Below are 7,087 nucleotides of genomic sequence, written 5' to 3'. Positions count from 1 at the left end.
GCTCTCGTCCTCCCGTCCCGGTCCCCCCCACTCCCTCCCTCTCCTCCTCTGGTGCGTGCCAACACTCTTTCCACCCGCCCAGGGCTGGAGCCAGCGCCAAACAACCTCTGCTAATAAACAAGAGGAACCAGATAAACCAGGAACACAATAGAGGGATTTGTTGCACTTTAGTGATGGTGGGAACAATGTCAACTCGGTGGCGCAGCTGCATGGACCCCCTCCCATTCCTCTCCCCCCACTGCCTTGCGCCCCCCGCGCACTCACAGCCCAACACTGTGATTTATGAAAGGTCAAAGGTCACCATGCATTAAAAGGCTCCTTTCTTGCATCATTTATTAACCCTCTACGACAAGGCGCGCTCATTGTGGTGGTACAGGGAGCGGGGAGGGGGCGGAGGAGTCCATGCTGGTGGCACCGCGCATCTCTCAGAGGATGCTGAGGTACAGAGATAGTGCTCAAGCCTGTTTTTGCACCACCCTGGTGTGTGTGGGGAGGAGGGAATGCTTTGGTGAGATGTGTTTTGGCCAACAGAAGCAATTTGTGTGCTCCAGACCAGCTCTGTTCACATTTCAGGCAGGTCACCATCTGCCCAACCTGCACTCACTGCCAGGCCGGTGAGCTCAGCTCATAGTCAGTGCTGCAGCCATGTACGCACCTAGGGCTGATCCAGAGAGTTGTTCTGAAGACCTCATAGTCCATATGGTAGGGCTGACAACAGTGCTTTGGGTCACCTTTTGCTACAAGGTGTGGTCATGTGGGCCACGAGCAATGAAGCCAGGCAGAAAGAAGGTGCTTCGGTCACAGAGCAGGACAGGCCACTCCGAAGTCCCCTTCTCAGGCTAGCAGAGATGTGGTCAAAATCTCTCTTTGTCCACCACACCTGGTTGCCATTACAGGCAATGCTGTAGTGTCAAGAGGCAGCACTTTCAGACCTCCCTGTGTGACCATGAAGCAAGGCCATGGAATGCTAGCGGGCTAACTCGCTGGCCTGATTTTTTTCTCTCGAAACTGCAGTGACCAAAGTCAGTCTGGGCAAGAAGATGAAGTGGCAAAGACTTTGTTGTCACCTGAGCTACCACCCCATGTCCCCAGTTATGCTTGAGAGCTTCCCGGAGAACCTCTCCATGGGCAACTTGCTTGGGAGGACAAACCCCACAGCCATCGCAGGCTGGGGGTGATGTTAGAGCCCTGGAGAAGGGGTGTCTGCTGGAGGTCATGTCCACCGTGAGGGCAGTGGGCCTGTGCTGGCGCCTGGTTGCCTGGCCCATCCCTCCCATCTCAGTTCAATGGCTGTGGTGTTGACAGGCTGAGACATCTTCTTCACCCCAGAACAAAATGATGAGTAACCAGGGATGAGTTGAGGAGCTGATGGGAGCCCTTTGAGTATGGGTGTCAGGGTGAGCCCCTGCACCAGGCAGAGAGGACATGGGGGCTGGGCTGAAGGGGAAGATGGTGCCGCTGCCTGAATGCCAGCCGGTAACGCTGGTTACCAGCTGAACTGCTCCTGCCCTGGCTTTGGTGCCTCGGCCTCAGGCCGTGCTCCCTCGCTTGCTCTCCCTCACATTCCTCCGGGAGCTGATCAGGGCTTGAATGACACCCCAGATGACTCTTTGCTATTAATTCCTGTGAACAGAAAGGGCTCCTTGTTCTCCCAGTCCTACTCTCTGGAGGAATTACAGGGGCCAAGGCAGCAGGCTGAAGCCTTCCCGACTTAACCCTTCCCCCGGCTCCCCAGGAGCCTCCCTGCTGCCAAAGGACTGGCAGAGGTGAAGATCACCCCCAAGCCAACCCAGCCACCACGGAATGAGCCCACCAGGGTCACCCAGCACTGCTACAACCACAGGTCCTCTTGGGAGGGTCCCCTTTTCTGGTTGTTCTGCCCAATCTTGTACAATTCCCTCGCTCTCCTCTCCGGGCATCTCTCCAAAGTCAAGCAGACTGAGAGCACCCAGCTCCCTCCATTACATTGCACTGAATATGCCTGCCTCCATCTGAGTAAAGGCAAAACCCTTCTCTCCCAGCTCCCTACCCCTTAAGTGCTTTCTTTTTGGGGTTTGCTTTTTGGAAATGCACCTGGCCTCCCTGGCAGGAGACGAGGGGGTTAACAGCCAGGGAGGCTCCATGCCACCCATCAAAGCAGGTAGCAGACAGACATGCCTGCCCCATTCCTCTTTGATCTTCTCAGACCCAAGTTAATTCAGGAAAAGTGTCCCTGCAAGTCCTCCTCATGTCCAGGAAACATTGGGCTGGCTGAGACAACAGGCCAGGAGATGTCCAGAGTCTTTGTGATGCTCAGAGGCGATTCTCTCCTCTCCTTTCCACGAGATTTTTCCCTACACCTCCCACCTGAAGTAGCTGGCACTGTAATTCACTGCTTTAGAACAAAAAAAAACGCTGAGCAGTCTCCTGCTCAGCCATATCAAGACAGCACACCAGCAGCACAGATTCCTGTACCTGTGGCAGCCCTCACTGTGCCTTGGAGCGGGAATGGGGTTTCTCCTGCTCTGGGGCCAGGTGAGACTCTGCAACCACATCCCAGCCCCAGCCCTGGTCCCCAAAGAGCTTCCTCAGGCCTCCCATCTCAGGGTGATTGGAACGCATGGCCACGCACCAATTGGCATCACCCAGCCTGTGTCACCCATGGGCAACGATAATCCTGACGCTTCTTTCGCAGGACACTGTGTCTGACAGAGAGACAAACAGCCCAGTCACGCAGTAAACAACTCCAGGCATGGCGTGCCTTTTGTTTCCCCAGATACCCCATGACAAAATTACTGCACACCCCCTGCAGCCAACTGTCCTGTAACCACACAGACATGGTGAGGTGCTGCCACAACCCAGGCGGGGTTGCAGGCAGCAATTTGCTTTTCTTGAGGGACCCACACCACTTTCTTCCTCCTTGGGCTGTCTTACAGACAGCCAGTCCACCCAGACTCCTAATGTTTGGCCCATGCCTGAAAGCAAAGAGGCATCTGCAAAGGTCTAGGACCAATGTTGGGAGCTTCAGCCAAAAACGGCAAGGCGTGATGAAGACCAGAGCCCAGCAGTGACTCCTGTGCCCATCTCCCTGGTGGGAGGATGCCTACGGCACGAGGCAAATTGTAAGGCTATTTGGAGATTGTGGCCACCACAGAATCGTGGAGGGCGACACAAACATGGTCTTTGGACCCCCTCTGCTTCTTCTGGTCCTAGAAAGGCCTTGAAAATGACCCACATGCTGGGAGCCTGGGAGGGTGGTTGTATCATTGGACTGGGGAGGAATTTGGAGAGAAGGGCACAAGGAAGTGTGGAGAGGGGGCTGGACTTAGGTGCTCCGGCAAAGGTTATGGCCTGGTCCTGATCTCTCCCAGCTGCCATCAGTCATGTCCCATGATGTCTCTCAAGCGAGACCAGCTGCACACTCATAGATTTTCCAAGCATTATGGTGGTCTCCCCATTTGCTCCTCCCCACTTTTCCTTGCAGCATTGCACTCATATGATCTTCAAATAAAAAGAGTAACCATTTGAAACCTTGCTATTTTTCCCAATTCTTTCATGACTTCCTCTGTGAATAGTTCAGATGGTCACCTGGCCATCCCCTCACTATCATCCACTTCCTCCCTGGACTGAGTAATCAGCTTCCCAGCTATTTTATAGTTATGGTGATGAGGTGTGATAGGGCCCTGCGGCATCTCCACACCAAAGGAGACATGCAGTCCTCACTGAGGATGTTTAATATAGTATTTCTGGGCAGGACTTCCAGCATGGGTCAACTGTCCCTGCCAACTGCAACCTTCCCAAGATCATCCAGGGTGCCTGGTCCTATCTCTTTCTCTTTCTACCTCCTAGGCCACCATGGGGCTGAGCAAATCCATTCATATCTTCCTGCACCACAGCCTGGGGCTGGGACATTGCCCCCTTTCCAGCAAGAAGGTTGCCTTCCGCTCCTCTTCCTCACCGAGCCCTCCCCTCCGGGCACAGTGGGACCAGCAAGCCTCATGCCGACAGAGACGCAAATCCCACGTGGGAGCTAGGAAGGGTCGAGGGCTTGGCTTTGGCACAGGAAAAAAAGCAGGGAGAGAAGGGGAGACTTCTGCATCCCTCTCCTTGGCACAATGTTGGGATGGTCACACCCAGTGCAGGCAAGAAGGTAGCAGGGGCAAGACACCCTCCCACCCCCAAATCCCAAACCTTGCCCCCCGCCACCCCTCCTGCCCCTCATAGCTCCATGTGCCCACCTCCACAGGAAGGGGATTTTGCAGAGAGCCGCTGGTGCCCGCTCGTCCATCCCAGTGGCTGTCCCCATCCTGGCCACCGCCGCCGTCTCAACTCGTCCTAGCCTGGGTCTCCTCTCCCGTCTTTGGGTCTGGAGCAAGCTGGACGCTCTTAAAAAGCTTTTTATGTGCGTGCGCGTGTGTGTGTGAGTGTGTGTTAATCACATGATTGTCGTTCACCTGTATCCCGAACAAAGACAGAGCACTGTTTAAGGCCCAAACAAGAAAGCCGGCAAGGGAAGGAGGTGGGGGGGGTGTGTTGGGAAAACTGAAGGGGCCGTTGAGAGAGCGGGTGCGCGAGGAGAAAATCCTTATCAAACTCCCAATTCATGGGTCTCCCTTTCCCTCAGCACACTGCGGGTATTGTTTGGCTGGGAGGGGTGTGTGTGTGTATTTTTTTGAATGTCTGTGTCATCCCCCCCTCGCTCCCCAGCTCTGACGCTGTTTCACTGTATGGAAAGATTTCACAGGGAACCCCTCCCATTTTCCCAGGCAGTCCTGGGACAATACCAGTGCTGTGCCCCCGAGCTGGGCAGGGGACAAAAGCTGGCCCTGGCTCTCACACTGGGGATCCTGCTGCTCCTTGGCTGCAGACGGGCTCTCCCCTCTTACTCCTCCATTGCCACGGGTGCAGGGAATGGGTGTCATCTAGCAAAATTCCTCCCCAGCAACTTCGGTGGTCCCACCTTGGTAGTGGAGGTGTCTCACCAACGTGGTCCCCTCGTTGAAATGCTACTGAGCACTTGTGACGATGCACCCTACTTGCCCAGCACCCAGCTGTTTCCCATTGCCCTTGGGAGCGGTGCAGATTCAGGGGCACCCAGCGTGGTGACACATCTCGACTTCCCACCCAGTTTTACCCATTGCCCTCCTAACATGCCTTTATGGTGGAGGAGTGGCATCCTTCCACCTTTGCATATTGGGGACAGAGGCCCGAAGAAAGCATTTCACTGACATGTCACAGGAAATTTGTGGCTTAGTGAGGTCTCCAGCTCATGAACCAACTTCACTGGTAGATCCTTCATCCGGAAAAGACTGTCCCTTTTTATGGACCTGGAGCACCTCAGCCATATAAATATATGCTGCAAAGAAGGCATCAAAACCTGTCATATGAGCATTTCCCCAGGAACCAGTCATTAGAAAGACGTGCAGTTAGAAAAAACACTTCTGCAATGTTAGCTGTTGTGGCCAGTGGTGGCTCTTGAAGGGTCCTTGTCTCTAAAAAGGGCTTCCAGGAGACACTGAAGGAAGAGACATGTCACCCCAGTGATTCCTGAAGCAGGGATGGTCTCTTCTCCTTCCCCTCAGACTGCCTTCTAACCACAACCAAAGAGAAGGCATCACCCTCAGCCCTGCTGCAGTGGAGGTGTATTTTCCACAGCTCACTCTCCTGCCTCTAACTTCTTTGTAGGACAAGAGAAGAAATGACACATGGACAGAAGAGAGTTGGAAAAAAATATACGAGCTTGCATCTGCAGTCAGTGCTGCGAGGGGGAGCTGGAAAGAGGGGAAAAGGTGCTATAGGGAGATTTCAGAAAGAGGAGGCAGGACCAAAAGCAAGAACTAGGTAAAGGCAGAATGAAGGGAAAAAAACCCTTCCCTTTCATTTAAATATGAGGAGACACTGAGACTGCAGACTGCGAAAGCTGTGTGGCTGGTACATGGTCCTTTGCAGATGTGTCCCTGTCTACAGCTGAAGTGCCCACAGCTCTTCCAACGAGGTGCAAATGGGACCTGTCTCCTGTCTGAAAGGTGGCAGCAGCCCCTGATGAGGATGGTGACTGGTGGGACAAACACTGGTCCAGAACCCCATGTGTTACTGAAATCCCTTCTGGGTTTGATCCCTTTCTTGCCCCAGTTGGGAGTGGTGGGTCAAACACTCTTCTCTCAGCTCTGTTCAGTAAAGATTTCTCACTGGGCTCTAGTGAGGTCTTCCCTGCAGCCTCCCTCTGATTTCAGAGCTTAATTTACTACAGACAATGGCAGACATGCAGGGAAATGACCCTGTGCTGTCAGTCAGGTCTGCAAGGGCAGCAGCCAGCCCCACAGGTTTGCTCTGAGGGCTTTAGCTCAGGTGCTCCTTGGGACTGGTTCTCTTATGCTTCATGTGGTTTTGCTGGGTTTAACAGAAAGTTTCTGGAGAGGAAATATCTGTCACAGGAGTTGAAAAAGGTTCTTGAAATCCCTTGAAGCTGGTACCCTGGGTCATATCCATTTATCTCTCTGTATTTTCTGACTTAGCACTGGTGCATCTGCAGGTTGGCTCTCCAGCGAGGAGCTGGGGCAGGAGCTAGGTTTATCTCATTGCTAACTGAGGAGTACCTGGAAAGATCATCAGATATTTTATGGGTGACCTCTCACGGTTACAGGGTTTGTGTTGGCCTATGTCAACCCCAGTGACAAAGGAAACTGAAGAAGCCAACTACCAGAGGCATCTGGGAAGGCAAGCAAGCTAGAAAATGTAAGATGTGATGGAGAACATCCTAACCCATTAAGTGCTGAAATCCTCTATGTGTCCCAGTGCATGAGCAGCAAGAATGAGTGTGTGTGAGAGAGCCATTCTCATCAGGAGAACTCCCTTCCCTCCTGAAAGACCCCACATTAGTCTTCAGGAGCAATTCAACATGTTGGAGGAAGCAGAGCCTGCTTGCCTTGGCAAGATCCCACAGAGACGAACATGTTGTGACAAGCCTGTCCCTTTGGTGCAAAAGTCCTAAGAAGGTTCAAACTGGCATCCACTCTCCACCAGCACGGTATATCCCTGGACCTGATGTTATCCATCCTCAGGACATCTGTGACCTCCTGCATCCCCTTCCCCACCCCACATACTCAGG

Source organism: Streptopelia decaocto (genome assembly GCF_964273445.1).
Source record: "Streptopelia decaocto genome assembly, chromosome: 1".
In the NCBI taxonomy this organism is placed as follows: domain Eukaryota; kingdom Metazoa; phylum Chordata; class Aves; order Columbiformes; family Columbidae; genus Streptopelia; species Streptopelia decaocto.
The sequence above is the reverse complement of the archived record's forward strand: the minus strand, read 5'-3'. Positions refer to the sequence as shown.